Source organism: Colobus angolensis, unplaced genomic scaffold (assembly GCF_000951035.1).
Source record: "Colobus angolensis palliatus isolate OR3802 unplaced genomic scaffold, Cang.pa_1.0 Scaffold16, whole genome shotgun sequence".
NCBI lineage: Eukaryota > Metazoa > Chordata > Mammalia > Primates > Cercopithecidae > Colobus > Colobus angolensis.
In genome coordinates, this window is record NW_012114710.1 from 16,184,996 (window position 1) to 16,204,844 (window position 19,849).

Sequence of the window (19,849 nt, forward strand, 5' to 3'; positions counted from 1 at the left end):
GAGGTTAAAATAAAATATATGCTGTATTCATGTCACAGGAGGGGAAAGCCTAAATCAAAATAGTTTACACCAACTGAGACAAGTATGAAAGATTTTAAGGAACTCCATACTCTTCTATGAAAATACCTGCTAAGTAAGCCTTTAGTAAGTCTTTCATTGGTTTGTGAGAAATGCTTCATGAAGTTCTTGTTTTGGAAATCTTATCTTTAATGCCTCTTGTGGGGAGGGGTGTGTGTGTCTGTGTGTGTGTGTGTGTGTGTGTGTGTGTGTGTGTGTGAGAGAGAGAGAGAGAGAGACCAAAGAAGAATCTGTCAGCATGATACTATATGTTTCAGAGGAGTAACTCTAGGCACTTTCTTTGTGAATCATGAGCTTAGTGGGAATAAAGGCTTAACAGAAGCAGCCGAATTCATAGTTAGCTTTGGCATTCATGAATTAGCTGCCAATATTTTAGCACAAATTGCTGTGTCATTTCTATGAAGTTCCCCTGTCACTGCTCAGTCTGTAGCTAAAAGCTGTCTTATTTTATCTGATGAAACGCCACCTAAAATTTTATCTGATGAAACACCTCCTTCCTTATAAAGATATTTGTGTACCCACACACACAGAAATGCAAAAACATATGATCCCCCTTAAAAGAAAATAAACTTGTCAACTTTCTCTCTTGAGAAGTTAATATGATATGGTTGACACTACCTAGCCCTTAGTGTTCTGGAAGGCAGTTTCCGACTGGCCAGGGGAGAGTCCTGTTTTCCTCCTCGGTCCTCACCCTGCTTATTCTCTTCTGAAGGGGTTGGGGTGAGGGAAATGTAGGCTGTACATTAGAGGAGAATTTTGTGATGCTATTCATTCTCTGTTCTGACAGAGAGGACATTGTTTGTTCACTGTAATAGGCTTGGCAGGAATCTGTGCTGTGCGTACAGAATGGGAAAATAGCAGAGCAGTGGGAAATCTCAAAACTCCAAGCAGCAGATCAGCTTAGAAATTTTGCAAAAATCTATTTTAATAGCTTCTCATTACTGTCGATGTAAGTCGTAATTTGGGGAAACAGTTTTCCTCTCAGTGATAATTTTCTTCACATTGCATTATGCCTGCGTTACATAAAAAAAGTCTTTAAGATGCAGTATGCCTACCCAAGTACTGTAGTAACAGGAATTAAAATCAGGGAAGTTTAGAAATACTTGATGAACACACTAGACCTGCTTTGATATTGCCCTTTGTACGTCAGCATTCACATTGGTACAAATGAAAATTAGCCTGTGTACGTCATCTGGTGGTTCATGGAAGCAAGTGTATGCTGCCACAGACAAGAGAAAAAAGACACATTTAAAGATGTGCATTGAGGTGAGAGGTGCACTGCTCGTTAGAGGGAGCCATGCCCCAAATGTTCAGAACTTTAAAGGCAACAACTGTAAAAGCAAAGGCTCAAAGCAGCGTGCAAACCCTGATCTGGAAGCTGAGCTGACCATGACTGAGGCCTGGCGTTTCTGCTTCTTGAGGCTGTGTGTTCCCACCTCTCCCTGAGCACACAGACTGCACAATGTGATGGGCCCTGATAGCCCCAGGTGTCTGACCCCATGTGTGTGCATGTGTGCCAGGCTGCTGTGTTCACAGACAGTATGTGAGCTAGAGAGTGGGAGAGCCTGCCCCACACCCAGCATCCCCAACAGCAGCTGTGGGGGCCCCTCGTCCTTAGGCTTAAAGAGAAATTTATCATGACTGCCCAATCTTGGCCTACATTCTTTTTTTTTTTTTTTTTTTTTGAGACGGAGTCTCGCTCTGTCACCCAGGCTAGAGTGCAGTGGTGTGATCTCAGCTCACTGCAAGCTCCACCTCCTGAGTTCACACCATTCTCCCGCCTCAGCCTCCCTAGTAGCTGGGACTACAGGCACCCGCCACCACGCCCAGCTAATGTTTTGTATTTTTAGTAGAGACGGGGTTTCACCGTGTTAGCCAGGATGGTCTCAATCTCCTGACCTTGTGATCCACCCGCCTCGGCCTCCCAAAGTGCCGGGATTACAGGCGTGAGCCACCATGCCCAGCCTCTTGGCCTATATTCTTAAGAACAGCTCCCTGGATATTTTTATAAAAACTACATAATATAAATTATGAGACTTCTAAAATTCTATCTGTGGTAGTGTTAATATACAGTAGAGCATTGGATTATTGCAAATCCCTTTTTATGTAGCCTGCATAAGGCTTAATCTTATGTAACAAAAGCAGGTCCTTTACTCCACCACTGGTGACATGATCCACATATATTATCTGTTTTTAAGTTTCTTGGTCTTTTAAAATGTATTTGTTAGACAATCTTTTTGATGATGCATTTGTTTGTCTTTTTAAAAATGTATAGAAATTGGCCAGCTATGGTGTCTCATGCCTAAATTTCTAGCACTTTGGAAGGCCGAGGTGGGCAGATTGCTTGAGTCCAGGAGTTTGAGACCAGCCTGGGCAACATGGCAAAACCCCGTCTCCACAAAAATTAGCCAAGCATGATGGCACATGCCTGTAGTCCCAGCTACCTGGGAGGCTGAAGTGGGAGGATCTCTTGATTCTGGAAGGCAGAGGCTGCAGTGAGCTGAGATCACACCACTGCACTCCAGTCAGAGTCACAGAACAAGACCCTGTCTCAGAAAAAAAAAGTATAGAAACATAGTTATATGATGATATTTTCAAGTACATCACAAAGATAGCAAGAAAAAATCACCAAGGCTTCAATAAACTCCCTTTATTGTTTCTATTTGGTACTTTTTTGGGGTCTATTTTTCAAGTAGTTTTTATTTTATTGTTTTTCACAGCTGAGTTAAGGATTACTGAGGGACATGAGGTCGAGGCAGGGCCAGGTTCTCCTGCTCCCTCCAGGGGCTCCTCGGAGGCGCTGCCTGCAGCAGCAGGACTGGCAGGTCCCTGGAAGACACCTTCGTGTGCAGGGTAATTGCTGGCCCATCTGTGCCTCTGCAGCCATGCCTCCTGTCGTGCCTGCTTGTTCCTTTCCTGCAGAATTTCCGATAACCACTGAGGCCAGATCTTTAGCACACACCAGTGACAGCTGGTTCTCCATAACCTGTGACCACAGTTCGCCAGAAAGCTGGGAGAGCCTGCAGAGAGCTGAGTCAGTGTGGGCACAGGCCTTTTGTGTGTCATCATCATGACGCAGGGGAGGATGCCCTAAAGCAAGGCATACAAGGGCCTTGTTTCACCAATGCTATATGTCACCATCTAGTATGAAAGAAAACGTTTATCAGTTGAGGGAAATTGGGGTAAACACTTAATGACCCTATTTTATTTTTGGGTTTTTTTGTGTTATTTTTCTGAGACAGAGCCTTGCTCTGTTGCCCAGGCTAGAGTACAATGGTGCTATCTGGGCTCACTGCAACCTCTGCTTCCCGGGTTCAAGTGATTCTTGTGCCTCAGCCTCCTGAATAGCTGGGATTAGAGGTGAATGATACTATTTTATTTAACAGACACTTATATTGTACCTAGAGTGAGGCAAGCACTGGTCTAAGCACTTTGCAAGTATTAAACTTTAATCTGCCCGATAACCCTATTACTATTACTAACATTCCTGTTTTACCGAAGAGGAAACTAAAGCTCAGAGAGGGTAAGTGACTTGCCAAAGAAGGGTAGAGACAGCACTGGCATCTACTGCAGGGTCCAGCATTAGGGCTCCATGCGTCTCAACACAGGTGTCTCCTGACCATAGCAGAGCTTGCTTACCTGTCAGCCCCTTTGGGTTCTGTAAACACACACACTGCCCCCACAGAGGTACACACACCATGTTGCGTTGTCATTTTTGGAACTCTATCCCCATTGAGTGATGGCATTTGCTGCAGTGGAGGAAGAATTTGTCATTCCTGTCATTCTAGAATTCAAAGTGGGTGCGGACTAATGTTGCATGGTAAACAGGATTCCAGGTACCTCCTCCCATGGCTGTCAGGTTGAACTGCATTCTGTGGCATGCCTGCAGAGGAACGCCCGAGCAGCAGGTGAGAAAGGACCAGGGTACTGCCCTGCCCCTCCTTTACAGCTTTTTCACTGGTGGGTCCCGGGCCCTTTGACATACCATGGCCCTGGGCACGGCGGTATAGCACGACCTGCCAGTATGGAGAGCAGCCGCTCTCCGGGGTGGACATTTGACCATTCCTCCCTCCCTGCTGCCATGGGAATTCAGACAGTTGCTCCTGGAGGCCTTGTCTTAACCCGGAGCTTCCCAAAGTGGAATGTGAGGAGTTATATGGGTGCAGCTCTCTCTCATTTGGGTGCCCCCAAAAGAGAAAAGAAAAAAAGGTTTATTCATGGTTGGATATGTTTGGGAGACATAGGTTCAGCAAAATTAAATTGATTTGCTTATTGCAGGATTTCTCAGAATTTTCTTGTGACTCTCCAAAGCAACATGTAGAATGTAGAATTTCCTAAATCTTATATTGTCTCAGGTGGGTGAAAATGTCTGTCAACATCACTTGGGCAGTGTTGTTGTAAGGAGAGGTAAAAAAAAAAAAAAAAATTCCACTGTCACAGGAGGCAAACAGATATTGAGAGAAAAGTATATAAGCTACATTTGGGATCTCTAAATTCCAGTCCCTTTTTAAACTGATAGCTATTGGGACCTTAGAGCCTGAAATTTCTCATTTGTAAAATATGGAGGATAGAACTGAATTATCCCTAAGCTTGTTTCATCTTTATAAGTTGGTGACTGTTTTGTTCCAGAAAAGTTTTAAGAATGAGATACAGTACACAACACATCAAATGAAAACTTGGTGAGGGTAAAATGAGGCACAGAGTATATAAGCTAAAAAAGATGGAAGAAGAAGGGAAGTTATTATGCAAAATACATTGTCTGAAATCCTGCATGGTTGATATGGTAGAACGAAATTTTGTTCTATGCTTTCTAAGAAACAGTTTGAAAAGGGAACTCTGACCATGACTTTGTAATTAACAGAGTCCTAAGCTAAAAACATTTTCCTAAAAGAAACAACTGTTCCCAGTTGGAACACATTTTTCCCATGGCTTTTAACTCTGTGGTATGGTTTTTTGGTCTTTTTGGTAGAAATTTCAGCTCTGTGGCAGGCTGGCACCAAGATTTGGAACCTCAGTAGGTATGCTTCATAGGTACCTGTGGATACATACATTTAATATACATCATCCTCATTTGCAGAACCATTACATGTTGTAGCCCAGCCCAACTTGCATATATGTGGAGGTGTTTGGGTCTTGACTCTGGACTCTGGAGTATTCTCTAGATCCTGGAGGGGCCATGTGCCAGGAGCCCAGGGGCATCAGCCGCTCTCCAGATGGCCTCCTTTGTGCATCCTCACATCAGTCCTGTGTGCACGCTTCTCCTTCCCGCATCTCTAACTTAGCATTGGCCGAGCCTGAATCGGGGTTTCCCAACAGCCTTTTCACAAAATCACTGTGATGCAAAGCTGTCCCAGGGATTTTAGGCTGGTCAGGGTGGTAAAGGTTCAAACCTAGGTTCTATTTTGAAAGTAATTATTAATAAATAAAATGATTACTTAAATACATTGAAGAAAATAATACTGCTTCAGGACCTCTTAACAAATGTGAAGCTATTAGTGCCAGTCAGATGAGTGAACATGATTATGACTCACATAAACACTGCAAGCCCCCATGGGGGCTTTCATTCGTTTTTATGATTAGTCATTTACTGTTACTTTATACATAGAATAGATAACTGATTACAGACAGTAAGCAGAAGCAGCAACTGATGTTGTGACGATTATCATCTGCAGTCATCTGGTCAAAATTCTGACAGACTTTTCATAGTGTAGATGATGTTTTATTTCCTAAACTGGGTGTTTATTTCCTAAATATGTGTGTTTATTGCATTATTCTTTTAATCTTAAATATCTTAATGTGTTTGCAGAGTTTTATATTAGTCTATTAGGACATTTATATGGTGTAAAATTGAATGTTGAAAAACGAAAAAGTAATGATAATCACATATAATTTGGCTTATATATATATACTGACATATATATATATACTGACATATATATATATACACTCACTGCAAAGAAATGCATACAAACAGCAGCCTAAAGCTTTTTTATCTTGTCTCATTATTTTATAATTAAACACAAAAATTATTGTAGATTGATTATTTTTGTCCAAAATGCAAGATTACCAAATATTCATGAATGAAAACTTTTATCTGTTTATCTGTCATGACATATTAATTGTAGCTTGAAATTTATATAATTGGTCGCAAAACCAAGTATATGCCCATCTGTCATTGCAAAAATTTGTCTACAAGTCATGCATTTCATTACATAATGAATTTAAAGTAGACTAAATAGCACATCACTGTTAAATAAGGAAAACGTCAAACTAGAATTAGTAAAATTTGTATTTAAATGAACTAGTTAATGTAACCTTTAATTAATAATTAACTTAAAATCAAGTAATTTTACTTAAGTCACTTCTTACGTGCCATAAAATTTTAAAATAATTAAAATATCTTCTATGGAGGTTTGCGAAAAATTTATGCAAGTCAAAAAACATGAAGCCTTTAAAGAAGCCAGGAAAAGATATTAAAATAATTATTTTTATTCAATTTAAAGAGAACCTTGCTGTTCTTAAGTAGATTACTGGTAATTGGATAATATGAGGTCTGGTCAGTTGCAGAAGGGAGATTAAAGCCCAATGGGATAGTCAGCTGATATGAAGAAAATGTTATAAAGCAGCTCTTACTGTGCCTTGCCCTGTCCACATCATAGAAAAATCTCCTACAATTTCCTGTCCCAGCTCTCAGTGAAAATCAGGGATCACCTCTTCAAATGAATACTAACCTTAAATATGCCATACAAATCCCTATACTGTTATGTTCTTTTTTATTGAAGATATACATAGATATTGAAACTATTTTGAAATACCAATTATAAATTAGTAAAATTTTCCCGTAATATGTGGGCATTATTGTGAAATGAAATACCTTTAACCTGTAATTTATTGATTTATGGGCACTATTGTGCCCAGAGATTATTTAGAAAAAATATAGTAAGTAAATTTTACATCTACTATTACATCCAAATGTGGCTAACAATTCAGAATAATTTAGATAAGCATCATTGTTTTCCAGCAATATTGGCGTTGTTTGGCTGTTCCAATTGTTCATTTTAAAACCCAACTGTTATCAGACTAACTGTGTGATTCAACAAAACTTTGGTAAATGTCTAAAGAAGGCTTTCAATAAATATGATCTAAGGAAAGAGAAATATACAGAAATGAAATGACTTTTACATTTAATTAATTGAAGTAATTTGCAACATTTTTCTGAATTGCAGTTAGCTTTCATTTTCAGACTTTGGAAGAACAAGTCATTTGTACCAGGAAGTACATGGTAAAGAACTATGTTTGGCAACTTAGAGAACATTTTTAGCATTTGAATCTCCCTATTTATAGTACAGCATCAGGCATAGTAAAATGTTTGGCATTTCTATAAGGGATGCAAATGCCTTAACATTCACTGTTGTGATCTAACAATTCATTTCAGAGTAAGATGAATCAGTCTTGTTTGGAAAATGTTTTACACAAATACTGGCAAGGAAACTATCACTGCATTTCTGTGGATTTTAAAAATGCAGACTCCTCTAAAGTAAATGGTGACAAATTGCACAATGTTTTTTTATTACCATGCTTCTATGTGAACTGACTTTTATTACTTTAAATTCTCACACTACTCTACTGCATTCCTTGCTTTTTAGATTTTGTTAATCCATGCTGGAATCAGAAACTCTGTTTCCAGGTCCTTCTAAATGTCAAATTCTTTTTAACCTAACCTTCCTTTAATCCACAATGTTTTCATCATAATTGAAACCACAGATTACTCCATTAACATATGCCCTTTTCTTTTACATTAGAGAACGTGAGAATTGTAATTTGTAGGATTTTGCCCTTAATTTGCTACATAGAAGATAAATACTCATATTCTGTCTCTCTCTCTATCACACACACACACACACAAACACATAGACACACACACACAAACACATAGGTACACACACACACACACATACACACACACTTGAAGTAATGAAAAATGAGCAGACTAAATGTAATGCAGCATCCTAGATGGGATCCTGGAACCAAAAATAAAAGGACATTAGGTACAAATTAGGGAAATCCAAATAATAATAATGTACCAATATTGGTCCATTAATTGAAACACATGTACCATGCTAATGTAAGATGTTAATAATAGACTAGAAAAAATACAGCAAATGCATTTATAACTAACGTATTAAATAACCATGGTTGACTTCAGCCTGTTTTGTGATAAGAAGAATTGAAGTATAAAAAGCGATAATGATATCCCCTGTTGTCAATGTCTTCTACTGAATATAGCCTTCTATAGCAGAGGCTGGCAAAATCCAAGTATTTGGCAAAAGCTGGGGACCAAATCCAGCCCTGCCACTTGTTTCTGTAGTGCTTGAACACACTTCCGCTGTTATCTTCCAGATGCCCCTAGCGGGGCAAGAGGATGCAGGCTCAGATGTCCTGGGCTCCATTCCCAGCCATTTGGTGTTGTGGGCATTGTTTGACTTGTTTAACCTTTCTGGATGTTGTTTTTTGTATCTGTGAAGTCAGAGGGTCGAACCAGATTTTTCAGAACCAGTGGCTTAGAGAATTCTGACTCTGAATGTGTATTGGAAGTCCATTTGTGATTACAGCATAGAGTTTATTGAGGATGACATTTTGGCATTAAAGCAATTTGCATGCATTATATATGCACTATATAGTTTATAACATAACATTGCCCATCATTTTTCAGCACTTTTGAACTCTACCAAAAAAGAATAAAATAATCACAAAAAGGAACACTATTGCCATGTGTGTTAGTCTGTTCTCATGCTGCTAATAAAGACATACACAAAACTGGGTAACTTACAAAGGAAAGGGGTTTAATGTAATCACAGTTCCACATGGCTGGGGAGGCCTCACAATCATGGTAGAAGGCAAAGAAGAAGCAAAGGCAGGTCTTACATGGCAGCAGGCAAGAGAGAGCTTGTACAGGAGAACTCCCATTTATAAAACCATCAGATCTCATGAGACCCATTCACCATTATAAGAACAACATAGGAAAGACCCGCCCCCATAATTCAATCTCCTCCTACCAGCTCCCTTCCACAACATGTAGGAATCATGGGAGCTACAGTTTAAGACAAGATTTGGGTGGAGACACAGCCAAACCATATCATTCTACACCTTGCCCCTCCCAAATCTCATGTCCTCACATTTCAAAACCAATCATGCCTTCCTAACAATTCCAAGTCTTAACTCATCTCAGCATCACTTCAAAAGTCCACAGTCCAAAGTCTCATCTGAGACAAGACAAATCCCTTCCATCTATGAGCCTATAAAATCAAAAGCAAGTTAGTTATTTCCCAGATATAATGGGTGTACAGGCATTGGGTAAATACATCCATTCCAGATGGGAGAAATTAGCCAAAACAAAGGGGTTACAGAGCCCATGCAGGTCCAAACTTCAATAGGGCAGTCATTAAACCTTAAAATGACCTTTGACTCCATGTCTCACATCCGGGGCATGCTGATGTAAGAGGTGGGCTCCCATGGCCTTGGGCAGCTCCACCCCTGTGGCTTTTCAGGGTACAGCCCCACTCCTGGCTGCTTTCACAGGCTGGTGTTGAGTGTCTGTGACTTTTCCAGGTGCACAGGGCAAGCTGTCAGTAGATCTACCATTCTGGGGTCTGGAGGATAGTGGCCCTCTTCTCATAGCTGTACTAGGCAATGCCCCAGTGGGGACTCTGTGTGGGGGCTCCAACTCCATATTTCCTTTCCACGCTGCTCTAGCAGAGGTTCTCCATCAGCGCCCCACCCCTGCAGCAAACTTCTGCCTAGACATCCAGGCATTTCCATACATCCTCCGAAATCTAGGTGTAGATTTCCAAACCTCAATTTTTGACTTTTGTGCACTTATAGGCCCAACACCATATGTAAGCCATCAATGCTTGGGGCTTGCACCCTCTGAAGCAAGGGCCTGAGCTGTATGTTAGCCCCTTTTAGCCATGGCTGGAGCTGAAGCAGCTGGGATGCAGGGCACCATGTCCCAAGGCTGCACAGAACAGGGGAGCCCTGGGCCTGGCCCAGTAAACCATTTTTTCCTTCTAGGCCTCCAGGCCTGTGATGGGAGGGGCTGCTATGAAGGTCTCTGACATGCCCTGGAGACATTTTCCCCATTGTCTTGGTGATTAACATTTGGTTCCTCATTACTTAGGCAAATTTCTGCAGCCGGCTTGAATTTCACCCCAGCAAATGGGTTTTTCCTTTTAATTGCATCATCAGGCTGCAAATTTTCCAAACTTTTATTCTCTGCTTCCTCTTGAATGCTTTGCTGCTTAGAAATTTCTTCAACCAGATACCCTAAATCATCTGCCTCAAATTCAAAGTTCCACAGACCTCTAGGGCAAGGGCACAATGCTGCCAGTCTCTTTGCATAGCAAGAGTGATCTTTACTCCAATTCCCAACAAGTTTGCCATTTCCATCTGAGACCACCTCAGCAGGGACTTTATTGTCCATATCACTATCAGCATTTTGATCAAAGCTGTTCAACAAGTGTCTAGGAAGTTACAAACTTTCCCACATTTTCTTATCTTCTTCTGAGCCCTCCAAACTATTCCAGCCTCTCTGCCTGTTACCCAGTTCCAAAGTCACTTCCATATTTCCAAGTATCTTTATAGCAGCACCCCACTCCTGGTCCCAATTTACTGTATTAGTCTGTTCTCACACTGCTAATAAAGACATACACAAGACTCGGTAATTTCTCAAGGAAAGAGGTTTAATGGAATCACAGTTACACATGGCTTGGGAGGCCTCACAATCATGGTGGAAGGCAAAGAAGAAGCAAAGGCACATGTTACGTGGCAGCAGGCAAGAGAGCATGTGCAGGGCAACTCCCATTTATAAAAACATCAGATCTCATGAGACCCATTTGCCATCATAAGAACAGCACAGGAAAGACCTGCCCCCGTGATTCAATCACCTACCATTGGGTCCCTCCCACAATGCATGGGAATCATGGGAGCTACAATTCAAGATGAGATTTAGGTGGGGACACAGCCAAACCATATTGCCATGTGAGTCACTGACGTACTAGGAAGGCAAAACCAGATTTTTTGAAATACCCATGTTGAATCTGAGCTCAAAATCATATTAAAATATTAAATTGTACCTTAATTTGTGATAAAGTATTATTATCCAAATGATAATGTACACTTTGAGAAAGAAAGATTTTAGGCGAACGTACTTTTAGATTGTACACTTAAATGCAATTTAGCTTGAATTTGTTATTCAGTATAGTCAATAATGTTATATGGTATTTAATTTAGGCCAATAAAGTGTTGAATACCTAATTATGTTAAGGCCTTTAAGACAGTTAAGACCTTGCCAAATGTTCATATGATGCTTGTTGAGTTAATTATCAGGAAGTTACTTACCTGATCATTGTTTCTTAATTTCTATTGAGCCAGTCATTGTCCATTATAAGAAACTATTTTCCAGCTGTAGTATTTCAGTGCTGGGTTTCAATTATAGACATTAAAAAAGGTTTATTTAGGACTACCTTTAAAGTTAAATCTGATAATAATTATTTGGTAGAGGCACTCTGGGAAAAAGTTGAGTAGTGGTGGCTCTCCACTTTGGCTACTCAGTAAAATTACCCAAGGAGCTGTTTAAATTCCCATGTGCAGGTGTACCCTCAAACTAATTAAGTCAGTCTCTGGAGGCATTTTTTTTAAGCTCCCAAGGTTCTTCAAATATGCAGCCAAAGTTGAGAAGTACTGGCCTTGAGAACAAGTAAGGAAAGCCTCCTGGGGAGGTTTTTCTGTAGCAGGGTGCTCCTGCTGTTTGTAATTGGGTAGCTTGAGTAGCTGTGAAGTTATTTAAAGAAGTTTATTTTCAAAGAGAAAGAAACTTGCCAATATCTGGAGAGGGGCAGAAAGTATGTGTTGCTTGCCCTAAGTCTCCATCCTACAAATACCAGGAGAGTTTGTCCTGATTTTGAAAGGATTTAGGAAGTAACATCCTGCTTGTGTCAATGCATGGTGTTTGCTTTGACTTTTGTTTGGCATCTTATTTCAACTATAAGATCAATGGGAGATAACATTTATTGAGCACACCTGCTGAGTATCAGGCCCTGTACTATAAACATCACTGTCTCACAGCCAGGAAAGATAGAATTATTCACTTCGAAATAAAAAGAGTTCTGTTTTGTTAGAGGAATCTTATCTCTGTGTAATTGAATGAATATTTAGTCATTTATTTATTCATCTGGTGACATTTGTTGAATACATATGCTCTTCCAAAAATAAGTTTAAACATGCCCAAAGAATACAAAGGATCTCTATTCATTATCTGTTGTTTTGTAACAACCTTAGTGGCTTTAGATGAAAATGTATTTAGCTCTTGATTCTGTGATTGATAGTTTAGATTGGGCTCAGCTGGGCAATCCTCTCATCTTGGCTAGGTTCGCTCATGCAACAGCGGTCAGCTGTGTTTGGCTTTGCTGATCTTGGCAGGGCTCTCTCACATGTCTGGGAGCTTTAGCTGAGACAAGCTGGCTGACCAAGCTCTGGTCCTTTGGCCTCTCAGCCATCACCAGGGTCAACCCAGATTTGTTGGAATATGGAGTTAGGGTTTCCTAGAGAATGCCTAAAGTATCCAAGGCACCTTAGGCCTGGTGTGAGAACGGGCACACCATCACTTCTGCCACATTTCCTGGCCAAAGCAAGTCACAAGCCCAGTCTAGACACAAGGAGTGGGGAAAGAGATTTCATTTCTTGATGGAAGGTACTAAAACATCACATTTTAAAGGGCAAGGAGAAAGGAAAGAGTGAGCAATCATGGTCCATTTTTTGCAGTCAACCACAGGTAGAAAACTTTATTTCTATCTTGGGACATTAGAGGATGTTCCTGAGAAATGGTTACATTTGAGCGGGTTTCAAGGGTAGAAAATATATTTCAGGTGGAGGCAATAGCATAAGGAGAACCGTCAAATTGTACTTTCATTAGTGAAAAACAAAATGGAGACAGTAAATTCCCTAAATATAGAAAATATGTCGAGCCAACAACTGAGCATGTGGAGGGCACTCAGTATGTACTTTCTCATTTACATCAAACAGCAGTGAAGTGACTAAGAGTGTAGGCCCTTAAAGCTGGTATAATAACCTGATAGCCTTACCATTTACCAGCTAGTAGACCTTGAACAAATTACTGTGCCTCTTTAATACAATGAGGAAAATAATACCTCCTATAGCATTTGCTGCATAACAAACCACCCCATGACTTAACAGCTTAAAAACAACAGCCATTTACTCAGCTCCTCATTCTACAGTTTTATAGTTTGGGCCATCTTAGGTTGGAGGTTCTTCTGGTCTCAGTTGGGCTCATGCCTGTGTCTTTGGTCAGCTTGCAGTCAGCTAGGTGTCTCTGCTTCTGGGGATTGGCTGGCTACTGGGGGAACAATAAGGACAACTGGACGACAACATTCTCTCATCATCCAGCAGGCTAGTGTGGGCTTATTCACATAGAGGATCAGCAGGGTTCTAGAGTGAGAGGAGTAGAATCATTCAAAGCATGTGGGCTGGGTTCAGCATTGACACACCATTGCTTCCACTGAGCTCCATGAGCTAAAGGGAGTCACAAATCAGCCCACCATTAAGAGTAGAGAAATAGACAGCATTTCTTGCTGGAAGGAGCTACAAAGTTACGTTGCAAGAAGTGAGGATACAGGGAGGGGAAGACTTGTGACCATCTAGGGAATCTTCAATACCTACCTGTAGCTCACAACAACCCTATGAAGAAAAAGTTAAATATAACTTGATTTTTCTAGGTGAGGCTCCAACCTAAAAAGTACTAGGCTGATCCTAGATGTTCAATACATGGAAAGTATTAACTTTTTCCTATAAAAGTTAGAAATAAGATTTTAAGCCAAATTCTTCAATTGCTTACTTTTGTGGAATATCAGATGAACCTCCAAGAGCTTCTTACAAAGGTGAAGTGTTATACATTCTTTCCCTGTTGCAGAAACATTTTGTAAGTGAGGAAAGCTTACTGCCTCTAAGTGCATGTGTATCTTGGCCTGACAGAGGCTGGCAGCTGCACTGTGTAAAATATGCTTACTCAACATAAAGGGTCAACTCAGGAAAAGAACCAGAGACAGTCAAGTACAATATTTCAGCTCCCAAAATATTTAAGGCCTTTTATCATGGGTAAGAACTCATTTCAAAACCAATACAAAGAATAAAAGCCTTAATACATTGTTATTGATTTGTTTTTACTGTTACGAGTATTTTCATAAAACCAGCTAAGCTTCATATAGCTCTAGATTGATCCATACATTGCTTTTGGATCCCATAAATTGCATTCAATGGAGATTTATTTATCTGGCAGCTAAAATACCTCTAATCAGTGATGTGAACTGGATCCAAAAATACCTATCCTCTTTGAAATAAATAGAACGTCAAAGGGTATTCAAGAATGTGTAGTGTAGAAGAAATATGGCAAATGTGCATTGAGGGTGGTGCCAGCTTTTTTATAATTATGGAACTTCTGAGCTCCTAAAATAGTAGAGATCAGATGGTTCTCGGGCTCTGCCTCCTGACTTCAGCCTGCTTTACCCAACCCACCACCTCCAGAAGCTCCAAAGCCCACAAAAGGGCCATCTATCCACCCAATTGTACATCATTCCCAAACACTGAATGTCCATTGTACTGCTGTTCCTCTTATGATTTTAGAAAGTCTTAGTGGTGAGGTGATTAAGAACTGTGGCTCTGATCCTCATGTCTCTCACTCTCTTCCTCTCTGAGTGACAGGGGAAGCTTCTGAAGCTACAAGCCTCATTCCTTATTTCCTTAATAATGATTGTACAAAGACATGTTTACGTGGCCATTCCATCACATTTAGAGTCATTTGCTGTTAACAACAACAGAAATATTGAATCCCCAACAATTTATGTCATCAGAAAAGAAAAATGAATATAAATTAATTAACATTTTCAAGACAGCCCAGCACAGGTTTGCTGATGGTCTTGCTTTGGCTTTCAAAGCCTGCTAGTCCCTGTCTTGCTCTACAGCACTGGAGTATGGGTCACTTTCTGGAAAGACTTCAGTGCCTTTGCTACAAAGAGTAAATAGTTCGTTTTGAACTCTCATTTGTTTTTAAAGTAATGTTTCATGGGCCATGTAATGAAGTACCTAACATGGTGCCAAGCACATAGTCACAAGTATTCGTAGACCTGATACGTCTGTCTTTGCGTGCCTGAGAATGATTTCCGGTTTATAAAATTTGTGTTGGCAAAGAAAGCAGTTTTTGTTGCTACTGATAAACCATCTGGGGCTTGATATTCTAAATTCGATGACTCTCCTTACACGTAATATCTTTTAGGGGGATTCCACATTTTTTATGTTTGTTTGCCAAACTAGAAGTTATGTACAAAGTTGTAAGCCCAAAATCTGAGAATTTTACCCTGGCACACCCTAAAAATATTTTGAATTACTGCAATGATTTTTTAGTAAATAAAATGTCAATGCAAATATGTGGGACTAGATTTCAGAGATCCCTGAACATTCTATGGTTTTTAATACTGGCACTGTAGAGAATTTATATTATATTGAACATTTTATATTGAGCATATGTCTTGAGGCCGGGTGCAGTGACTCATGCCTGTAATCCCAGAACTTTGAGAGGCCGAGGCGGGTGAATCACTTGAGGTCAGGAGTTCGAGACCAGCCTGGCCAACATGGTGTAACCCTATCTCTACAAAAAATACAAAAATTAGCCAGGCGTGGTGGCGGGCACCTGTAATCTCAGCTACTCCAGAGGCTGAGGCAGGAGAATCTCTTGAGCCTGGGAGGCAGAGGCTGCAGTGAACCGAAATCCTGCAACTGCACTCCAGCCTAGGTGACAAGGCAGAACTCTGTCTCAAAAACAAAGGGCAGGGGGAACTTGATGTTGAATTGGATGTGGGAGGAAACTGAGAGGGTGGCAAACAGGGAGGACCTGGGATTTGACCTTGGCCAACTAACTGAAGGTGGCACCATTTCCAGAGAGAGGGGCCCTGGAGGATGACTCCATAGGCAGAGGACAATGGAGAGTCCAGCCTTGCGCACACTGAGGCAGAGGGCCTGGGGACACCCAGGTAGAGAAGCCCAGGTGCAGCTGGATGTGGGATGGCAGCTCAGAAAAGAGGCTTGGGCCAAAGATACAGATCTGGGATCATGGCAGCCTGATGGGAAATGAAGGCATGGTTGTGGATGACGTGTCTAGGAAGATAATATGCTGCAAAATCAGGAAAAGAACCCAAAGCCACACCTTAAACCACTATGGTATTTCACAGCTAGGGAGAGGAGCCAATCTCCTTGGGTGTTTTCTCAAATGTGTGGTTACCATAATTTGTCATCATCCTTTGACCCATACCTCTGCCTTTTAAATTGGCATATGGATGATAATGATTCTGGATAGTTATACAGTGTCTGAAATTTGGTTTGATACTTTCTCACAGAAACTTACACACAAACTTCTGTCTTGTGGATGTGAGTTGACTGACATGAGTAGGCAAAATTCTTGCTCGCTATTTGATGATTTAAGTGATAGAAGTGAAAAAAAAATTTTTTAAGTTCTGGTAGGTAGACTTAGAGGCTTGATCAATGCAAGTTTGCATTATCGTTAGACTTTCTAGCTAGTGCCCAGGGTTTTCTGCTGCGTCACACAACACAATGTCTGGTTGTGCCTCTTTTCCTGACATTAAAATTCATCACTGGATTCAGAAGAACCTGCTCATTTTAAAAACTAAATGTATATATAATATATTCAAATGGACAGCTGGTATCTGATTATTTCTCTGTTTTAGTTACAGCTGTGTTAAATTCAATTATAAATTATAAATCATAATAGCAGAATCAGCTTGCTTTGAATGCAGGAAGATGCAGATTCTTCTTTAAGTACGTTTTTGAATAAAATAAGATTTTGTTAAACCAGCCAGGGAAGCAGCAAAAGGAATTAATATTTATTGGGTGCCTACTCTGGGCAAGGGCACTGAACTATGCATGTTGCACAAGATACAAATGTAGCTGATTTTGGTAGAGGTGTCAGATATACTTTTCTCTGCTGAATGGCAATCTGAAATACTGAAGATACTGAATGGAGCTGACATGCAAACATAGGCACATGTTTGGAAGGCGGGCAGAGTGTGTTATCAATATGGCTTAAAGCGCTAGTCTAGACCAAACAGAAGTGCCTCAAAATAGTGGTAGTGCCCAACTGTCATTCCATATGTCAGTAGGATTTGTCCTGAAGATATTGCAGCTGACTTCTTGGCCAGTACTCTCAGTATCATGTGGTAATAATGGAAGGATAAGATTACTAACAAAAGATCCCAGGCTGTAATGAGTCCACTAACTTAAATGGATTCTTTCTGCAATATACCTCCCATGTCAAGCTGACATGTATGGAAATGAACAATTGCAAGAGACCCAAAAACTTTGCCATGGCAGACTGAGGACCCTATGCCAAATAAACGTGGTGTTACTCCCAATAAAGTGATGTAAAGAAGCCTCAACAGATGATTGGAAGTACAGTTTCAGACATTAATGTCTAGCTGCCTTCTGCTGGAAATTGAAAGGAACAACTAAGATTGCAAAATGTGCAAATGGAGAAGCCCTCTCTACCAGAAGCTTAGAGCCAGCCAGAGGTCAGCAAGGCACAGGCTGCAAAACACCTTCTTTGCAAAAGTAGCTGGCACTGTGAATCTAATTAAAATCCCAATATGTGCATATTGCATGAGGGACTATAGCTTAAAATAAAATTGCAACTGTACACATTCATTATCTATTAACCATCAGTAGTTACAACCTTAAAGAATACAGGATTATTTTTGGTACTATTCTTAGTAAGACTGCAAAGATACGCATTTTTTCACTCCATCAATATTTACTAAGCACCTGCTCTGCTGTTAGTGCATGTATTAGTCCATTTTCATGCTGCTGATAAAGACATATCTGAGACTGGTCATTTATAAAGAAAAAGAAGTTTAATGGACCCACAGTTCCATGTGGCTGGAGAGTCCTCAAACGATCATGGAGGAAGGTGAAAGGTGTGTCTTACATGGTGGCAGGCAAGAGAAAATGAGAACCAAGCAAAAGGAATTTCCCCTTATAAAACCATCAGATCTTGTGAGACTTACTCACTACCATGAGAACAGTATGGGGGAAACCACTCCCATTATTCAGTTATCTCCCCATCAGGCCTCTCCCATAACATGTGGCAATAGTGGGAGCTACAATTCAAGATGACATTTGGGTGGGGACACAGCCAAACCATATCAGTGCCTTAGTTATAGCTGCAAAGACAAACATGGAGTTTGTGCTCATGAAGGTTCTATTCTAGAGGTTGTGCATACAATAATAAACACAAAGGCCAATAAATAATATGCTTTCAGATAAGGATAACAGGAAAAGACAGCAGGGTAATGAGATGAAGGCTGAGTGTAGTGGAGTGGACGGGAGAGTTTTAGAATGGTTGGTCATAGAATGCTTTTCTAAGAACATGATCTTTAAGCAAGACTGAAAAAATAAGGAGGATCCAGCTGTATGGTGACCTGAAGGATGTTCATTCCAGAAAACAAACAGCTAGTATAAAAGGTCCAGGTGAAGGGAAGCTTGACATGGTCAAGGGCTAGAAAGAAAAAGCACATGAGAAGTCATGGTCAAGGAGACCAAGGAACCAGCTGAGGCTGGAGTGGTTGGGTCCACCTGCCCCATGAGGACCCTTCAATGAATGTTGGTCAAACTGAGCTGAACAAAGTGTACTGTGTCCATTTAAACAATGAAGGTCACTAGAAAAGCTAAAATGGCCTAAATCATAAAGAAAAGTTATTGTCATAAGAATGTATTGATTTATTGTACATTCTTTCCCTCTAAGAATTATGGATCATTTTGTAAGTGGATAGAGAAATGTATTTTAGATCAGCTTTGACATACAGCTTAAAAACAGTGGCATATTACCCTCAAACAAGTAAAAGGCCAAGAGATTTTATATATTTCTTATGGAAATTTTTATATTTGAAAATACTTTAAAATAATGCTATTTTAATTTCTATAATAAATTACAGTAGCTGTATAACTTTTGAGGGATGCAGAGAAAACTACATAGAAATAATATAACAAACAAGCAAAAAAAATGTGGCTCAAAATCCATATCTTCTAAATCTGAGTCTTTATGTTGTGTGAGCTCAGATACCACCTTCTGGAATAGATTCAAAACATGATCTGTTTTGACCCGGGCTTTAAGGATATACATGTGAGAAACTTTGGTTTATGTGAATCAGAGTGTAGACTCGTTGTGTGGGAAGAGGAACAATGAACTATATCTGTTTTATCTTGCCACATCTTGATTATGACTTGTTCCAATACTACAAGAGAAATAAGATGAAATAGCATCTGCTAGTTAAGAGTTTAGAAATATGAATGAATAGTCTAGCTCAGTGATTCTCAGTCCCAACCATATATTCAGATGCCCTGGGGACACATTCACAAATATCAATATCCAGGCCCCATCCCTGATCTATTAAGCCAACTTTGAGAGTTCGGCCTGGGCATTAGTGTATTGTGAAAAGTTTGAGCTGGGTGCAGTGGCTCACACCTGTGATCCCAGCACTTTCAGAAGCCAAGGTAGGAGGATCACTTGAGGCCAGGAGTTCAAGTCCAGCCTGGGCAGCATAGCTAAATTCCATCTCAACAATACATAAATAAAAATTAACCAGATGTGGTGGTACATGCCTGTAGTCCTAGTTACTTAAGAGACCTAGGTGGGAGG

At 40.3% G+C, this 19,849-nt stretch overlaps 1 protein-coding gene across 1 annotated transcript in view; it reads left to right on the forward strand.

Moving 5' to 3' along the window:
• The window catches only part of PAG1 (phosphoprotein membrane anchor with glycosphingolipid microdomains 1), a 138,237-nt gene that overhangs the window by 79,043 nt on the left and 39,345 nt on the right, over positions 1–19,849 (forward strand). The gene's annotated exons all lie outside the window — the stretch shown is intronic.